Source organism: Equus asinus, chromosome 6, assembly GCF_041296235.1.
Source record: "Equus asinus isolate D_3611 breed Donkey chromosome 6, EquAss-T2T_v2, whole genome shotgun sequence".
NCBI classification, from domain to species: Eukaryota; Metazoa; Chordata; class Mammalia; order Perissodactyla; family Equidae; genus Equus; species Equus asinus.
In genome coordinates, this window is record NC_091795.1 from 827,202 (window position 1) to 848,071 (window position 20,870).

A 20,870-nucleotide genomic window follows, 5' to 3' on the forward strand; every position below is an offset into this window, starting at 1 on the left:
ACGCCAGAACCACTTGGAGGACTCTCCGGGAAAACCTGCCGGGCATGCTGGAACCACCTCTCAGACGTGCCTGAACCACGTGGCGGACACTCCGGAAACGCATGTCGGGCCGGCCGGAACCACCTCTCAGACGTGCCAGAACCTCATGCCGGACACCCCAGAACCACCTGCTGGACAGACCGGAAACACCTGCCGGACACGCCGGAACCACATGTTCGACTCGCTGGAACCACATTCTGGACATGGCAAAATCACCTGCCGCCTATGCCAGAACCGCTTGGCGAACACTCCGGAATCACCTGTCAGGCATGCCGGAACCACCTCTCAGACATGCCAGAACCACATGCCAATGACACCGGAAGCACCTGCCGAGCATGAGGGAAGCACCTGCTCGACTCGCCAGAACCACCTCTCGGACACGCCAAAATCACCTGCCGGCTAGGCCACAGCCAGTTGGTGAACACTCCGGAAACACCTGCCGGGCTGGCTGGAGCCACCTGCCAGTCACGCCAACATCACCTGCCAGCTACGCCAGAACCACTTGGCGGAGACTCCAGAAACACCTGTTGGGCCAGCCGGAACCACCTCTCAGACGTGCCAAAACCATGTGCCTGAGATGCTGGAACCACACCCCGAACAGACCGAAACCACCTGCCAGACCCAACTGAACCACCTGCCGAGCACGCAGGAACAACCTGCTCGACTCGCCGGAACCACCTGCCGGGCGCAGCGGAAGCACCTGCCGGGCGCGCCGGAGCCACCTGCTCGGCTCGCCGGAACCACCTGCCGGGCCCTAACCCTAACCCTAACCCTAACCCTATCCCCAAACCCTAACCCTAACCCTAACCCCTAACCCTAAGCCTAACCCTAAACCCTAACCCAACCGTAACCCTAACCCTAACCCTACCCCTAACCCTAACCCCTAACCCCAAACCCTAAACCCTAACCCTAACCGTAACCCTAACCCTATCCCTAACCCTAACCTGACGGACAGGCTGGAACCAGCTGCTCAACTCGCCGGAACCACCTGCCAGACATGCCAGAACCACCTGCCGAGCACGCCGGAGCCACCTGCTGGACTCACCAGAACCACCTGCCTGACAGGCCAAAATCAACAGCTGGCTATGAGAGAACCACCTGGCAGACAATCCGCAATAACCTGCCAGGCATGCAGGAACCACCTCTCAGACGTAAGAGAACCACGTGCCGGACACGCTGGAACCACGTCCTGGACAGACTGGAACCACCTGCCGGACATGCCTGGACCACCTGCCGAGCACGCCGGAACCACCTGCTCGACTCGCAGGACCCATGTGCCAGACACGCCAAAACGAACTGCCGGCTACACCAGAACCACTTACCGGACACTCCGGAATAACCTGCCCGGCATGCCAGAACCACCTCTCAGAAGTGCCAGAAGCACGTGCTGGACATGCCGGAACAACCTATCGGACAGAACGGAACAACCTGCCGGACACACCAAAATCACCTGCGGGCTACGCCAGAACCACTTGGAGGACTCTCCGGGAAAACCTGCCGGGCATGCTGGAACCACCTCTCAGACGTGCCTGAACCACGTGGCGGACACTCCGGAAACGCATGTCGGGCCGGCCGGAACCACCTCTCAGACGTGCCAGAACCTCATGCCGGACACCCCAGAACCACCTGCTGGACAGACCGGAAACACCTGCCGGACACGCCGGAACCACATGTTCGACTCGCTGGAACCACATTCTGGACATGGCAAAATCACCTGCCGCCTATGCCAGAACCGCTTGGCGAACACTCCGGAATCACCTGTCAGGCATGCCGGAACCACCTCTCAGACATGCCAGAACCACATGCCAATGACACCGGAAGCACCTGCCGAGCATGAGGGAAGCACCTGCTCGACTCGCCAGAACCACCTGTCGGACACGCCAAAATCACCTGCCGGCTACGCCACAGCCAGTTGGTGAACACTCCGGAAACACCTGCCGGGCTGGCTGGAGCCACCTGCCAGTCACGCCAACATCACCTGCCAGCTACGCCAGAACCACTTGGCGGAGACTCCAGAAACACCTGTTGGGCCAGCCGGAACCACCTCTCAGACGTGCCAAAACCATGTGCCTGAGATGCTGGAACCACACCCCGAACAGACCGAAACCACCTGCCAGACCCAACTGAACCACCTGCCGAGCACGCAGGAACAACCTGCTCGACTCGCCGGAACCACCTGCCGGGCGCAGCAGAAGCACCTGCCGAGCGCGCCGGAGCCACCTGCTCGCCTCGCCGGAACCACCTGCCGGGCGCAGCGGAAGCGCCTGCCGGGCGCGCCGGAGCCACCTGCTCGGCTCGCCGGAACCACCTGCCGGGCCCTAACCCTAACCCTAACCCTAACCCTATCCCCAAACCCTAACCCTAACCCTAACCCCTAACCCTAAGCCTAACCCTAAACCCTAACCCAACCGTAACCCTAACCCTAACCCTACCCCTAACCCTAACCCCTAACCCCAAACCCTAAACCCTAACCCTAACCGTAACCCTAACCCTATCCCTAACCCTAACCTGACGGACAGGCTGGAACCAGCTGCTCAACTCGCCGGAACCACCTGCCAGACATGCCAGAACCACCTGCCGAGCACGCCGGAGCCACCTGCTGGACTCACCAGAACCACCTGCCTGACAGGCCAAAATCAACAGCTGGCTATGAGAGAACCACCTGGCAGACAATCCGCAATAACCTGCCAGGCATGCAGGAACCACCTCTCAGACGTAAGAGAACCACGTGCCGGACACGCTGGAACCACGTCCTGGACAGACTGGAACCACCTGCCGGACATGCCTGGACCACCTGCCGAGCACGCCGGAACCACCTGCTCGACTCGCAGGACCCATGTGCCAGACACGCCAAAACGAACTGCCGGCTACACCAGAACCACTTACCGGACACTCCGGAATAACCTGCCCGGCATGCCAGAACCACCTCTCAGAAGTGCCAGAAGCACGTGCTGGACATGCCGGAACAACCTATCGGACAGAACGGAACAACCTGCCGGACACACCAAAATCACCTGCGGGCTACGCCAGAACCACTTGGAGGACTCTCCGGGAAAACCTGCCGGGCATGCTGGAACCACCTCTCAGACGTGCCTGAACCACGTGGCGGACACTCCGGAAATGCATGTCGGGCCGGCCGGAACCACCTCTCAGACGTGCCAGAACCTCATGCCGGACACCCCAGAACCACCTGCTGGACAGACCGGAAACACCTGCCGGACACGCCGGAACCACATGTTCGACTCGCTGGAACCACATTCTGGACATGGCAAAATCACCTGCCGCCTATGCCAGAACCGCTTGGCGAACACTCCGGAATCACCTGTCAGGCATGCCGGAACCACCTCTCAGACATGCCAGAACCACATGCCAATGACACCGGAAGCACCTGCCGAGCATGAGGGAAGCACCTGCTCGACTCGCCAGAACCACCTGTCGGACACGCCAAAATCACCTGCCGGCTACGCCACAGCCAGTTGGTGAACACTCCGGAAACACCTGCCGGGCTGGCTGGAGCCACCTGCCAGTCACGCCAACATCACCTGCCAGCTACGCCAGAACCACTTGGCGGAGACTCCAGAAACACCTGTTGGGCCAGCCGGAACCACCTCTCAGACGTGCCAAAACCATGTGCCTGAGATGCTGGAACCACACCCCGAACAGACCGAAACCACCTGCCAGACCCAACTGAACCACCTGCCGAGCACGCAGGAACAACCTGCTCGACTCGCCGGAACCACCTGCCGGGCGCAGCGGAAGCACCTGCCGAGCGCGCCGGAGCCACCTGCTCGCCTCGCCGGAACCACCTGCCGGGCGCAGCGGAAGCACCTGCCGGGCGCGCCGGAGCCACCTGCTCGGCTCGCCGGAACCACCTGCCGGGCCCTAACCCTAACCCTAACCCTAACCCTATCCCCAAACCCTAACCCTAACCCTAACCCCTAACCCTAAGCCTAACCCTAAACCCTAACCCAACCGTAACCCTAACCCTAACCCTACCCCTAACCCTAACCCCTAACCCCAAACCCTAAACCCTAACCCTAACCGTAACCCTAACCCTATCCCTAACCCTAACCTGACGGACAGGCTGGAACCAGCTGCTCAACTCGCCGGAACCACCTGCCAGACATGCCAGAACCACCTGCCGAGCACGCCGGAGCCACCTGCTGGACTCACCAGAACCACCTGCCTGACAGGCCAAAATCAACAGCTGGCTATGAGAGAACCACCTGGCAGACAATCCGCAATAACCTGCCAGGCATGCAGGAACCACCTCTCAGACGTAAGAGAACCACGTGCCGGACACGCTGGAACCACGTCCTGGACAGACTGGAACCACCTGCCGGACATGCCTGGACCACCTGCCGAGCACGCCGGAACCACCTGCTCGACTCGCAGGACCCATGTGCCAGACACGCCAAAACGAACTGCCGGCTACACCAGAACCACTTACCGGACACTCCGGAATAACCTGCCCGGCATGCCAGAACCACCTCTCAGAAGTGCCAGAAGCACGTGCTGGACATGCCGGAACAACCTATCGGACAGAACGGAACAACCTGCCGGACACACCAAAATCACCTGCGGGCTACGCCAGAACCACTTGGAGGACTCTCCGGGAAAACCTGCCGGGCATGCTGGAACCACCTCTCAGACGTGCCTGAACCACGTGGCGGACACTCCGGAAACGCATGTCGGGCCGGCCGGAACCACCTCTCAGACGTGCCAGAACCTCATGCCGGACACCCCAGAACCACCTGCTGGACAGACCGGAAACACCTGCCGGACACGCCGGAACCACATGTTCGACTCGCTGGAACCACATTCTGGACATGGCAAAATCACCTGCCGCCTATGCCAGAACCGCTTGGCGAACACTCCGGAATCACCTGTCAGGCATGCCGGAACCACCTCTCAGACATGCCAGAACCACATGCCAATGACACCGGAAGCACCTGCCGAGCATGAGGGAAGCACCTGCTCGACTCGCCAGAACCACCTCTCGGACACGCCAAAATCACCTGCCGGCTACGCCACAGCCAGTTGGTGAACACTCCGGAAACACCTGCCGGGCTGGCTGGAGCCACCTGCCAGTCACGCCAACATCACCTGCCAGCTACGCCACTTGGCGGAGACTCCAGAAACACCTGTTGGGCCAGCCGGAACCACCTCTCAGACGTGCCAAAACCATGTGCCTGAGATGCTGGAACCACACCCCGAACAGACCGAAACCACCTGCCAGACCCAACTGAACCACCTGCCGAGCACGCAGGAACAACCTGCTCGACTCGCCGGAACCACCTGCCGGGCGCAGCGGAAGCACCTGCCGAGCGCGCCGGAGCCACCTGCTCGCCTCGCCGGAACCACCTGCCGGGCGCAGCGGAAGCACCTGCCGGGCGCGCCGGAGCCACCTGCTCGGCTCGCCGGAACCACCTGCCGGGCCCTAACCCTAACCCTAACCCTAACCCTATCCCCAAACCCTAACCCTAACCCTAACCCCTAACCCTAAGCCTAACCCTAAACCCTAACCCAACCGTAACCCTAACCCTAACCCTACCCCTAACCCTAACCCCTAACCCCAAACCCTAAACCCTAACCCTAACCGTAACCCTAACCCTATCCCTAACCCTAACCTGACGGACAGGCTGGAACCAGCTGCTCAACTCGCCGGAACCACCTGCCAGACATGCCAGAACCACCTGCCGAGCACGCCGGAGCCACCTGCTGGACTCACCAGAACCACCTGCCTGACAGGCCAAAATCAACAGCTGGCTATGAGAGAACCACCTGGCAGACAATCCGCAATAACCTGCCAGGCATGCAGGAACCACCTCTCAGACGTAAGAGAACCACGTGCCGGACACGCTGGAACCACGTCCTGGACAGACTGGAACCACCTGCCGGACATGCCTGGACCACCTGCCGAGCACGCCGGAACCACCTGCTCGACTCGCAGGACCCATGTGCCAGACACGCCAAAACGAACTGCCGGCTACACCAGAACCACTTACCGGACACTCCGGAATAACCTGCCCGGCATGCCAGAACCACCTCTCAGAAGTGCCAGAAGCACGTGCTGGACATGCCGGAACAACCTATCGGACAGAACGGAACAACCTGCCGGACACACCAAAATCACCTGCGGGCTACGCCAGAACCACTTGGAGGACTCTCCGGGAAAACCTGCCGGGCATGCTGGAACCACCTCTCAGACGTGCCTGAACCACGTGGCGGACACTCCGGAAACGCATGTCGGGCCGGCCGGAACCACCTCTCAGACGTGCCAGAACCTCATGCCGGACACCCCAGAACCACCTGCTGGACAGACCGGAAACACCTGCCGGACACGCCGGAACCACATGTTCGACTCGCTGGAACCACATTCTGGACATGGCAAAATCACCTGCCGCCTATGCCAGAACCGCTTGGCGAACACTCCGGAATCACCTGTCAGGCATGCCGGAACCACCTCTCAGACATGCCAGAACCACATGCCAATGACACCGGAAGCACCTGCCGAGCATGAGGGAAGCACCTGCTCGACTCGCCAGAACCACCTGTCGGACACGCCAAAATCACCTGCCGGCTACGCCACAGCCAGTTGGTGAACACTCCGGAAACACCTGCCGGGCTGGCTGGAGCCACCTGCCAGTCACGCCAACATCACCTGCCAGCTACGCCACTTGGCGGAGACTCCAGAAACACCTGTTGGGCCAGCCGGAACCACCTCTCAGACGTGCCAAAACCATGTGCCTGAGATGCTGGAACCACACCCCGAACAGACCGAAACCACCTGCCAGACCCAACTGAACCACCTGCCGAGCACGCAGGAACAACCTGCTCGACTCGCCGGAACCACCTGCCGGGCGCAGCGGAAGCACCTGCCGAGCGCGCCGGAGCCACCTGCTCGCCTCGCCGGAACCACCTGCCGGGCGCAGCGGAAGCACCTGCCGGGCGCGCCGGAGCCACCTGCTCGGCTCGCCGGAACCACCTGCCGGGCCCTAACCCTAACCCTAACCCTAACCCTATCCCCAAACCCTAACCCTAACCCTAACCCCTAACCCTAAGCCTAACCCTAAACCCTAACCCAACCGTAACCCTAACCCTAACCCTACCCCTAACCCTAACCCCTAACCCCAAACCCTAAACCCTAACCCTAACCGTAACCCTAACCCTATCCCTAACCCTAACCTGACGGACAGGCTGGAACCAGCTGCTCAACTCGCCGGAACCACCTGCCAGACATGCCAGAACCACCTGCCGAGCACGCCGGAGCCACCTGCTGGACTCACCAGAACCACCTGCCTGACAGGCCAAAATCAACAGCTGGCTATGAGAGAACCACCTGGCAGACAATCCGCAATAACCTGCCAGGCATGCAGGAACCACCTCTCAGACGTAAGAGAACCACGTGCCGGACACGCTGGAACCACGTCCTGGACAGACTGGAACCACCTGCCGGACATGCCTGGACCACCTGCCGAGCACGCCGGAACCACCTGCTCGACTCGCAGGACCCATGTGCCAGACACGCCAAAACGAACTGCCGGCTACACCAGAACCACTTACCGGACACTCCGGAATAACCTGCCCGGCATGCCAGAACCACCTCTCAGAAGTGCCAGAAGCACGTGCTGGACATGCCGGAACAACCTATCGGACAGAACGGAACAACCTGCCGGACACACCAAAATCACCTGCGGGCTACGCCAGAACCACTTGGAGGACTCTCCGGGAAAACCTGCCGGGCATGCTGGAACCACCTCTCAGACGTGCCTGAACCACGTGGCGGACACTCCGGAAACGCATGTCGGGCCGGCCGGAACCACCTCTCAGACGTGCCAGAACCTCATGCCGGACACCCCAGAACCACCTGCTGGACAGACCGGAAACACCTGCCGGACACGCCGGAACCACATGTTCGACTCGCTGGAACCACATTCTGGACATGGCAAAATCACCTGCCGCCTATGCCAGAACCGCTTGGCGAACACTCCGGAATCACCTGTCAGGCATGCCGGAACCACCTCTCAGACATGCCAGAACCACATGCCAATGACACCGGAAGCACCTGCCGAGCATGAGGGAAGCACCTGCTCGACTCGCCAGAACCACCTGTCGGACACGCCAAAATCACCTGCCGGCTACGCCACAGCCAGTTGGTGAACACTCCGGAAACACCTGCCGGGCTGGCTGGAGCCACCTGCCAGTCACGCCAACATCACCTGCCAGCTACGCCAGAACCACTTGGCGGAGACTCCAGAAACACCTGTTGGGCCAGCCGGAACCACCTCTCAGACGTGCCAAAACCATGTGCCTGAGATGCTGGAACCACACCCCGAACAGACCGAAACCACCTGCCAGACCCAACTGAACCACCTGCCGAGCACGCAGGAACAACCTGCTCGACTCGCCGGAACCACCTGCCGGGCGCAGCGGAAGCACCTGCCGAGCGCGCCGGAGCCACCTGCTCGCCTCGCCGGAACCACCTGCCGGGCGCAGCGGAAGCACCTGCCGGGCGCGCCGGAGCCACCTGCTCGGCTCGCCGGAACCACCTGCCGGGCCCTAACCCTAACCCTAACCCTAACCCTATCCCCAAACCCTAACCCTAACCCTAACCCCTAACCCTAAGCCTAACCCTAAACCCTAACCCAACCGTAACCCTAACCCTAACCCTACCCCTAACCCTAACCCCTAACCCCAAACCCTAAACCCTAACCCTAACCGTAACCCTAACCCTATCCCTAACCCTAACCTGACGGACAGGCTGGAACCCAGCTGCTCAACTCGCCGGAACCACCTGCCAGACATGCCAGAACCACCTGCCGAGCACGCCGGAGCCACCTGCTGGACTCACCAGAACCACCTGCCTGACAGGCCAAAATCAACAGCTGGCTATGAGAGAACCACCTGGCAGACAATCCGCAATAACCTGCCAGGCATGCAGGAACCACCTCTCAGACGTAAGAGAACCACGTGCCGGACACGCTGGAACCACGTCCTGGACAGACTGGAACCACCTGCCGGACATGCCTGGACCACCTGCCGAGCACGCCGGAACCACCTGCTCGACTCGCAGGACCCATGTGCCAGACACGCCAAAACGAACTGCCGGCTACACCAGAACCACTTACCGGACACTCCGGAATAACCTGCCCGGCATGCCAGAACCACCTCTCAGAAGTGCCAGAAGCACGTGCTGGACATGCCGGAACAACCTATCGGACAGAACGGAACAACCTGCCGGACACACCAAAATCACCTGCGGGCTACGCCAGAACCACTTGGAGGACTCTCCGGGAAAACCTGCCGGGCATGCTGGAACCACCTCTCAGACGTGCCTGAACCACGTGGCGGACACTCCGGAAACGCATGTCGGGCCGGCCGGAACCACCTCTCAGACGTGCCAGAACCTCATGCCGGACACCCCAGAACCACCTGCTGGACAGACCGGAAACACCTGCCGGACACGCCGGAACCACATGTTCGACTCGCTGGAACCACATTCTGGACATGGCAAAATCACCTGCCGCCTATGCCAGAACCGCTTGGCGAACACTCCGGAATCACCTGTCAGGCATGCCGGAACCACCTCTCAGACATGCCAGAACCACATGCCAATGACACCGGAAGCACCTGCCGAGCATGAGGGAAGCACCTGCTCGACTCGCCAGAACCACCTCTCGGACACGCCAAAATCACCTGCCGGCTACGCCACAGCCAGTTGGTGAACACTCCGGAAACACCTGCCGGGCTGGCTGGAGCCACCTGCCAGTCACGCCAACATCACCTGCCAGCTACGCCAGAACCACTTGGCGGAGACTCCAGAAACACCTGTTGGGCCAGCCGGAACCACCTCTCAGACGTGCCAAAACCATGTGCCTGAGATGCTGGAACCACACCCCGAACAGACCGAAACCACCTGCCAGACCCAACTGAACCACCTGCCGAGCACGCAGGAACAACCTGCTCGACTCGCCGGAACCACCTGCCGGGCGCAGCGGAAGCACCTGCCGAGCGCGCCGGAGCCACCTGCTCGCCTCGCCGGAACCACCTGCCGGGCGCAGCGGAAGCACCTGCCGGGCGCGCCGGAGCCACCTGCTCGGCTCGCCGGAACCACCTGCCGGGCCCTAACCCTAACCCTAACCCTAACCCTATCCCCAAACCCTAACCCTAACCCTAACCCCTAACCCTAAGCCTAACCCTAAACCCTAACCCAACCGTAACCCTAACCCTAACCCTACCCCTAACCCTAACCCCTAACCCCAAACCCTAAACCCTAACCCTAACCGTAACCCTAACCCTATCCCTAACCCTAACCTGACGGACAGGCTGGAACCCAGCTGCTCAACTCGCCGGAACCACCTGCCAGACATGCCAGAACCACCTGCCGAGCACGCCGGAGCCACCTGCTGGACTCACCAGAACCACCTGCCTGACAGGCCAAAATCAACAGCTGGCTATGAGAGAACCACCTGGCAGACAATCCGCAATAACCTGCCAGGCATGCAGGAACCACCTCTCAGACGTAAGAGAACCACGTGCCGGACACGCTGGAACCACGTCCTGGACAGACTGGAACCACCTGCCGGACATGCCTGGACCACCTGCCGAGCACGCCGGAACCACCTGCTCGACTCGCAGGACCCATGTGCCAGACACGCCAAAACGAACTGCCGGCTACACCAGAACCACTTACCGGACACTCCGGAATAACCTGCCCGGCATGCCAGAACCACCTCTCAGAAGTGCCAGAAGCACGTGCTGGACATGCCGGAACAACCTATCGGACAGAACGGAACAACCTGCCGGACACACCAAAATCACCTGCGGGCTACGCCAGAACCACTTGGAGGACTCTCCGGGAAAACCTGCCGGGCATGCTGGAACCACCTCTCAGACGTGCCTGAACCACGTGGCGGACACTCCGGAAACGCATGTCGGGCCGGCCGGAACCACCTCTCAGACGTGCCAGAACCTCATGCCGGACACGCCAGAACCACCTGCTGGACAGACCGGAAACACCTGCCGGACACGCCGGAACCACATGTTCGACTCGCTGGAACCACATTCTGGACATGGCAAAATCACCTGCCGCCTATGCCAGAACCGCTTGGCGAACACTCCGGAATCACCTGTCAGGCATGCCGGAACCACCTCTCAGACATGCCAGAACCACATGCCAATGACACCGGAAGCACCTGCCGAGCATGAGGGAAGCACCTGCTCGACTCGCCAGAACCACCTGTCGGACACGCCAAAATCACCTGCCGGCTACGCCACAGCCAGTTGGTGAACACTCCGGAAACACCTGCCGGGCTGGCTGGAGCCACCTGCCAGTCACGCCAACATCACCTGCCAGCTACGCCAGAACCACTTGGCGGAGACTCCAGAAACACCTGTTGGGCCAGCCGGAACCACCTCTCAGACGTGCCAAAACCATGTGCCTGAGATGCTGGAACCACACCCCGAACAGACCGAAACCACCTGCCAGACCCAACTGAACCACCTGCCGAGCACGCAGGAACAACCTGCTCGACTCGCCGGAACCACCTGCCGGGCGCAGCGGAAGCACCTGCCGAGCGCGCCGGAGCCACCTGCTCGCCTCGCCGGAACCACCTGCCGGGCGCAGCGGAAGCACCTGCCGGGCGCGCCGGAGCCACCTGCTCGGCTCGCCGGAACCACCTGCCGGGCCCTAACCCTAACCCTAACCCTAACCCTATCCCCAAACCCTAACCCTAACCCTAACCCCTAACCCTAAGCCTAACCCTAAACCCTAACCCAACCGTAACCCTAACCCTAACCCTACCCCTAACCCTAACCCCTAACCCCAAACCCTAAACCCTAACCCTAACCGTAACCCTAACCCTATCCCTAACCCTAACCTGACGGACAGGCTGGAACCAGCTGCTCAACTCGCCGGAACCACCTGCCAGACATGCCAGAACCACCTGCCGAGCACGCCGGAGCCACCTGCTGGACTCACCAGAACCACCTGCCTGACAGGCCAAAATCAACAGCTGGCTATGAGAGAACCACCTGGCAGACAATCCGCAATAACCTGCCAGGCATGCAGGAACCACCTCTCAGACGTAAGAGAACCACGTGCCGGACACGCTGGAACCACGTCCTGGACAGACTGGAACCACCTGCCGGACATGCCTGGACCACCTGCCGAGCACGCCGGGACCACCTGCTCGACTCGCAGGACCCATGTGCCAGACACGCCAAAACGAACTGCCGGCTACACCAGAACCACTTACCGGACACTCCGGAATAACCTGCCCGGCATGCCAGAACCACCTCTCAGAAGTGCCAGAAGCACGTGCTGGACATGCCGGAACAACCTATCGGACAGAACGGAACAACCTGCCGGACACACCAAAATCACCTGCGGGCTACGCCAGAACCACTTGGAGGACTCTCCGGGAAAACCTGCCGGGCATGCTGGAACCACCTCTCAGACGTGCCTGAACCACGTGGCGGACACTCCGGAAACGCATGTCGGGCCGGCCGGAACCACCTCTCAGACGTGCCAGAACCTCATGCCGGACACCCCAGAACCACCTGCTGGACAGACCGGAAACACCTGCCGGACACGCCGGAACCACATGTTCGACTCGCTGGAACCACATTCTGGACATGGCAAAATCACCTGCCGCCTATGCCAGAACCGCTTGGCGAACACTCCGGAATCACCTGTCAGGCATGCCGGAACCACCTCTCAGACATGCCAGAACCACATGCCAATGACACCGGAAGCACCTGCCGAGCATGAGGGAAGCACCTGCTCGACTCGCCAGAACCACCTCTCGGACACGCCAAAATCACCTGCCGGCTACGCCACAGCCAGTTGGTGAACACTCCGGAAACACCTGCCGGGCTGGCTGGAGCCACCTGCCAGTCACGCCAACATCACCTGCCAGCTACGCCAGAACCACTTGGCGGAGACTCCAGAAACACCTGTTGGGCCAGCCGGAACCACCTCTCAGACGTGCCAAAACCATGTGCCTGAGATGCTGGAACCACACCCCGAACAGACCGAAACCACCTGCCAGACCCAACTGAACCACCTGCCGAGCACGCAGGAACAACCTGCTCGACTCGCCGGAACCACCTGCCGGGCGCAGCGGAAGCACCTGCCGAGCGCGCCGGAGCCACCTGCTCGCCTCGCCGGAACCACCTGCCGGGCGCAGCGGAAGCACCTGCCGGGCGCGCCGGAGCCACCTGCTCGGCTCGCCGGAACCACCTGCCGGGCCCTAACCCTAACCCTAACCCTAACCCTATCCCCAAACCCTAACCCTAACCCTAACCCCTAACCCTAAGCCTAACCCTAAACCCTAACCCAACCGTAACCCTAACCCTAACCCTACCCCTAACCCTAACCCCTAACCCCAAACCCTAAACCCTAACCCTAACCGTAACCCTAACCCTATCCCTAACCCTAACCTGACGGACAGGCTGGAACCAGCTGCTCAACTCGCCGGAACCACCTGCCAGACATGCCAGAACCACCTGCCGAGCACGCCGGAGCCACCTGCTGGACTCACCAGAACCACCTGCCTGACAGGCCAAAATCAACAGCTGGCTATGAGAGAACCACCTGGCAGACAATCCGCAATAACCTGCCAGGCATGCAGGAACCACCTCTCAGACGTAAGAGAACCACGTGCCGGACACGCTGGAACCACGTCCTGGACAGACTGGAACCACCTGCCGGACATGCCTGGACCACCTGCCGAGCACGCCGGAACCACCTGCTCGACTCGCAGGACCCATGTGCCAGACACGCCAAAACGAACTGCCGGCTACACCAGAACCACTTACCGGACACTCCGGAATAACCTGCCCGGCATGCCAGAACCACCTCTCAGAAGTGCCAGAAGCACGTGCTGGACATGCCGGAACAACCTATCGGACAGAACGGAACAACCTGCCGGACACACCAAAATCACCTGCGGGCTACGCCAGAACCACTTGGAGGACTCTCCGGGAAAACCTGCCGGGCATGCTGGAACCACCTCTCAGACGTGCCTGAACCACGTGGCGGACACTCCGGAAACGCATGTCGGGCCGGCCGGAACCACCTCTCAGACGTGCCAGAACCTCATGCCGGACACCCCAGAACCACCTGCTGGACAGACCGGAAACACCTGCCGGACACGCCGGAACCACATGTTCGACTCGCTGGAACCACATTCTGGACATGGCAAAATCACCTGCCGCCTATGCCAGAACCGCTTGGCGAACACTCCGGAATCACCTGTCAGGCATGCCGGAACCACCTCTCAGACATGCCAGAACCACATGCCAATGACACCGGAAGCACCTGCCGAGCATGCGGGAAGCACCTGCTCGACTCGCCAGAACCACCTGTCGGACACGCCAAAATCACCTGCCGGCTACGCCACAGCCAGTTGGTGAACACTCCGGAAACACCTGCCGGGCTGGCTGGAGCCACCTGCCAGTCACGCCAACATCACCTGCCAGCTACGCCAGAACCACTTGGCGGAGACTCCAGAAACACCTGTTGGGCCAGCCGGAACCACCTCTCAGACGTGCCAAAACCATGTGCCTGAGATGCTGGAACCACACCCCGAACAGACCGAAACCACCTGCCAGGCCCAACTGAACCACCTGCCGAGCACGCAGGAGCAACCTGCTCGACTCGCCGGAACCACCTGCCGGGCGCAGCGGAAGCACCTGCCGAGCGCGCCGGAGCCACCTGCTCGCCTCGCCGGAACCACCTGCCGGGCGCAGCGGAAGCACCTGCCGGGCGCGCCGGAGCCACCTGCTCGGCTCGCCGGAACCACCTGCCGGGCCCTAACCCTAACCCTAACCCTAACCCTATCCCCAAACCCTAACCCTAACCCTAACCCCTAACCCTAAGCCTAACCCTAAACCCTAACCCAACCGTAACCCTAACCCTAACCCTACCCCTAACCCTAACCCCTAACCCCAAACCCTAAACCCTAACCCTAACCGTAACCCTAACCCTATCCCTAACCCTAACCTGACGGACAGGCTGGAACCAGCTGCTCAACTCGCCGGAACCACCTGCCAGACATGCCAGAACCACCTGCCGAGCACGCCGGAGCCACCTGCTGGACTCACCAGAACCACCTGCCTGACAGGCCAAAATCAACAGCTGGCTATGAGAGAACCACCTGGCAGACAATCCGCAATAACCTGCCAGGCATGCAGGAACCACCTCTCAGACGTAAGAGAACCACGTGCCGGACACGCTGGAACCACGTCCTGGACAGACTGGAACCACCTGCCGGACATGCCTGGACCACCTGCCGAGCACGCCGGAACCACCTGCTCGACTCGCAGGACCCATGTGCCAGACACGCCAAAACGAACTGCCGGCTACACCAGAACCACTTACCGGACACTCCGGAATAACCTGCCCGGCATGCCAGAACCACCTCTCAGAAGTGCCAGAAGCACGTGCTGGACATGCCGGAACAACCTATCGGACAGAACGGAACAACCTGCCGGACACACCAAAATCACCTGCGGGCTACGCCAGAACCACTTGGAGGACTCTCCGGGAAAACCTGCCGGGCATGCTGGAACCACCTCTCAGACGTGCCTGAACCACGTGGCGGACACTCCGGAAACGCATGTCGGGCCGGCCGGAACCACCTCTCAGACGTGCCAGAACCTCATGCCGGACACCCCAGAACCACCTGCTGGACAGACCGGAAACACCTGCCGGACACGCCGGAACCACATGTTCGACTCGCTGGAACCACATTCTGGACATGGCAAAATCACCTGCCGCCTATGCCAGAACCGCTTGGCGAACACTCCGGAATCACCTGTCAGGCATGCCGGAACCACCTCTCAGACATGCCAGAACCACATGCCAATGACACCGGAAGCACCTGCCGAGCATGAGGGAAGCACCTGCTCGACTCGCCAGAACCACCTCTCGGACACGCCAAAATCACCTGCCGGCTACGCCACAGCCAGTTGGTGAACACTCCGGAAACACCTGCCGGGCTGGCTGGAGCCACCTGCCAGTCACGCCAACATCACCTGCCAGCTACGGCAGAACCACTTGGCGGAGACTCCAGAAACACCTGTTGGGCCAGCCGGAACCACCTCTCAGACGTGCCAAAACCATGTGCCTGAGATGCTGGAACCACACCCCGAACAGACCGAAACCACCTGCCAGACCCAACTGAACCACCTGCCGAGCACGCAGGAACAACCTGCTCGACTCGCCGGAACCACCTGCCGGGCGCAGCGGAAGCACCTGCCGAGCGCGCCGGAGCCACCTGCTCGCCTCGCCGGAACCACCTGCCGGGCGCAGCGGAAGCACCTGCCGGGCGCGCCGGAGCCACCTGCTCGGCTCGCCGGAACCACCTGCCGGGCCCTAACCCTAACCCTAACCCTAACCCTATCCCCAAACCCTAACCCTAACCCTAACCCCTAACCCTAAGCCTAACCCTAAACCCTAACCCAACCGTAACCCTAACCCTAACCCTACCCCTAACCCTAACCCCTAACCCCAAACCCTAAACCCTAACCCTAACCGTAACCCTAACCCTATCCCTAACCCTAACCTGACGGACAGGCTGGAACCAGCTGCTCAACTCGCCGGAACCACCTGCCAGACATGCCAGAACCACCTGCCGAGCACGCCGGAGCCACCTGCTGGACTCACCAGAACCACCTGCCTGACAGGCCAAAATCAACAGCTGGCTATGAGAGAACCACCTGGCAGACAATCCGCAATAACCTGCCAGGCATGCAGGAACCACCTCTCAGACGTAAGAGAACCACGTGCCGGACACGCTGGAACCACGTCCTGGACAGACTGGAACCACCTGCCGGACATGCCTGGACCACCTGCCGAGCACGCCGGAACCACCTGCTCGACTCGCAGGACCCATGTGCCAGACACGCCAAAACGAACTGCCGGCTACACCAGAACCACTTACCGGACACTCCGGAATAACCTGCCCGGCATGCCAGAACCACCTCTCAGAAGTGCCAGAAGCACGTGCTGGACATGCCGGAACAACCTATCGGACAGAACGGAACAACCTGCCGGACACACCAAAATCACCTGCGGGCTACGCCAGAACCACTTGGAGGACTCTCCGGGAAAACCTGCCGGGCATGCTGGAACCACCTCTCAGACGTGCCTGAACCACGTGGCGGACACTCCGGAAACGCATGTCGGGCCGGCCGGAACCACCTCTCAGACGTGCCAGAACCTCATGCCGGACACCCCAGAACCACCTGCTGGACAGACCGGAAACACCTGCCGGACACGCCGGAACCACATGTTCGACTCGCTGGAACCACATTCTGGACATGGCAAAATCACCTGCCGCCTATGCCAGAACCGCTTGGCGAACACTCCGGAATCACCTGTCAGGCATGCCGGAACCACCTCTCAGACATGCCAGAACCACATGCCAATGACACCGGAAGCACCTGCCGAGCATGAGGGAAGCACCTGCTCGACTCGCCAGAACCACCTCTCGGACACGCCAAAATCACCTGCCGGCTACGCCACAGCCAGTTGGTGAACACTCCGGAAACACCTGCCGGGCTGGCTGGAGCCACCTGCCAGTCACGCCAACATCACCTGCCAGCTACGCCAGAACCACTTGGCGGAGACTCCAGAAACACCTGTTGGGCCAGCCGGAACCACCTCTCAGACGTGCCAAAACCATGTGCCTGAGATGCTGGAACCACACCCCGAACAGACCGAAACCACCTGCCAGACCCAACTGAACCACCTGCCGAGCACGCAGGAACAACCTGCTCGACTCGCCGGAACCACCTGCCGGGCGCAGCGGAAGCACCTGCCGAGCGCGCCGGAGCCACCTGCTCGCCTCGCCGGAACCACCTGCCGGGCGCAGCGGAAGCACCTGCCGGGCGCGCCGGAGCCACCTGCTCGGCTCGCCGGAACCACCTGCCGGGCCCTAACCCTAACCCTAACCCTAACCCTATCCCCAAACCCTAACCCTAACCCTAACCCCTAACCCTAAGCCTAACCCTAAACCCTAACCCAACCGTAACCCTAACCCTAACCCTACCCCTAACCCTAACCCCTAACCCCAAACCCTAAACCCTAACCCTAACCGTAACCCTAACCCTATCCCTAACCCTAACCTGACGGACAGGCTGGAACCCAGCTGCTCAACTCGCCGGAACCACCTGCCAGACATGCCAGAACCACCTGCCGAGCACGCCGGAGCCACCTGCTGGACTCACCAGAACCACCTGCCTGACAGGCCAAAATCAACAGCTGGCTATGAGAGAACCACCTGGCAGACAATCCGCAATAACCTGCCAGGCATGCAGGAACCACCTCTCAGACGTAAGAGAACCACGTGCCGGACACGCTGGAACCACGTCCTGGACAGACTGGAACCACCTGCCGGACATGCCTGGACCACCTGCCGAGCACGCCGGAACCACCTGCTCGACTCGCAGGACCCATGTGCCAGACACGCCAAAACGAACTGCCGGCTACACCAGAACCACTTACCGGACACTCCAGAATAACCTGCCCGGCATGCCAGAACCACCTCTCAGAAGTGCCAGAAGCACGTGCTGGACATGCCGGAACAACCTATCGGACAGAACGGAACAACCTGCCGGACACACCAAAATCACCTGCGGGCTACGCCAGAACCACTTGGAGGACTCTCCGGGAAAACCTGCCGGGCATGCTGGAACCACCTCTCAGACGTGCCTGAACCACGTGGCGGACACTCCGGAAACGCATGTCGGGCCGGCCGGAACCACCTCTCAGACGTGCCAGAACCTCATGCTGGACACGCCAGAACCACCTGCTGGACAGACCGGAAACACCTGCCGGACACGCCGGAACCACATGTTCGACTCGCTGGAACCACATTCTGGACATGGCAAAATCACCTGCCGCCTATGCCAGAACCGCTTGGCGAACACTCCGGAATCACCTGTCAGGCATGCCGGAACCACCTCTCAGACATGCCAGAACCACATGCCAATGACACCGGAAGCACCTGCCGAGCATGAGGGAAGCACCTGCTCGACTCGCCAGAACCACCTCTCGGACACGCCAAAATCACCTGCCGGCTACGCCACAGCCAGTTGGTGAACACTCCGGAAACACCTGCCGGGCTGGCTGGAGCCACCTGCCAGTCACGCCAACATCACCTGCCAGCTACGCCAGAACCACTTGGCGGAGACTCCAGAAACACCTGTTGGGCCAGCCGGAACCACCTCTCAGACGTGCCAAAACCATGTGCCTGAGATGCTGGAACCACACCCCGAACAGACCGAAACCACCTGCCAGACCCAACTGAACCACCTGCCGAGCACGCAGGAACAACCTGCTCGACTCGCCGGAACCACCTGCCGGGCGCAGCGGAAGCACCTGCCGAGCGCGCCGGAGCCACCTGCTCGCCTCGCCGGAACCACCTGCCGGGCGCAGCGGAAGCACCTGCCGGGCGCGCCGGAGCCACCTGCTCGGCTCGCCGGAACCACCTGCCGGGCCCTAACCCTAACCCTAACCCTAACCCTATCCCCAAACCCTAACCCTAACCCTAACCCCTAACCCTAAGCCTAACCCTAAACCCTAACCCAACCGTAACCCTAACCCTAACCCTACCCCTAACCCTAACCCCTAACCCCAAACCCTAAACCCTAACCCTAACCGTAACCCTAACCCTATCCCTAACCCTAACCTGACGGACAGGCTGGAACCCAGCTGCTCAACTCGCCGGAACCACCTGCCAGACATGCCAGAACCACCTGCCGAGCACGCCGGAGCCACCTGCTGGACTCACCAGAACCACCTGCCTGACAGGCCAAAATCAACAGCTGGCTATGAGAGAACCACCTGGCAGACAATCCGCAATAACCTGCCAGGCATGCAGGAACCACCTCTCAGACGTAAGAGAACCACGTGCCGGACACGCTGGAACCACGTCCTGGACAGACTGGAACCACCTGCCGGACATGCCTGGACCACCTGCCGAGCACGCCGGAACCACCTGCTCGACTCGCAGGACCCATGTGCCAGACACGCCAAAACGAACTGCCGGCTACACCAGAACCACTTACCGGACACTCCGGAATAACCTGCCCGGCATGCCAGAACCACCTCTCAGAAGTGCCAGAAGCACGTGCTGGACATGCCGGAACAACCTATCGGACAGAACGGAACAACCTGCCGGACACACCAAAATCACCTGCGGGCTACGCCAGAACCACTTGGAGGACTCTCCGGGAAAACCTGCCGGGCATGCTGGAACCACCTCTCAGACGTGCCTGAACCACGTGGCGGACACTCCGGAAACGCATGTCGGGCCGGCCGGAACCACCTCTCAGACGTGCCAGAACCTCATGCCGGACACGCCAGAACCACCTGCTGGACAGACCGGAAACACCTGCCGGACACGCCGGAACCACATGTTCGACTCGCTGGAACCACATTCTGGACATGGCAAAATCACCTGCCGCCTATGCCAGAACCGCTTGGCGAACACTCCGGAATCACCTGTCAGGCATGCCGGAACCACCTCTCAGACATGCCAGAACCACATGCCAATGACACCGGAAGCACCTGCCGAGCATGAGGGAAGCACCTGCTCGACTCGCCAGAACCACCTGTCGGACACGCCAAAATCACCTGCCGGCTACGCCACAGCCAGTTGGTGAACACTCCGGAAACACCTGCCGGGCTGGCTGGAGCCACCTGCCAGTCACGCCAACATCACCTGCCAGCTACGCCAGAACCACTTGGCGGAGACTCCAGAAACACCTGTTGGGCCAGCCGGAACCACCTCTCAGACGTGCCAAAACCATGTGCC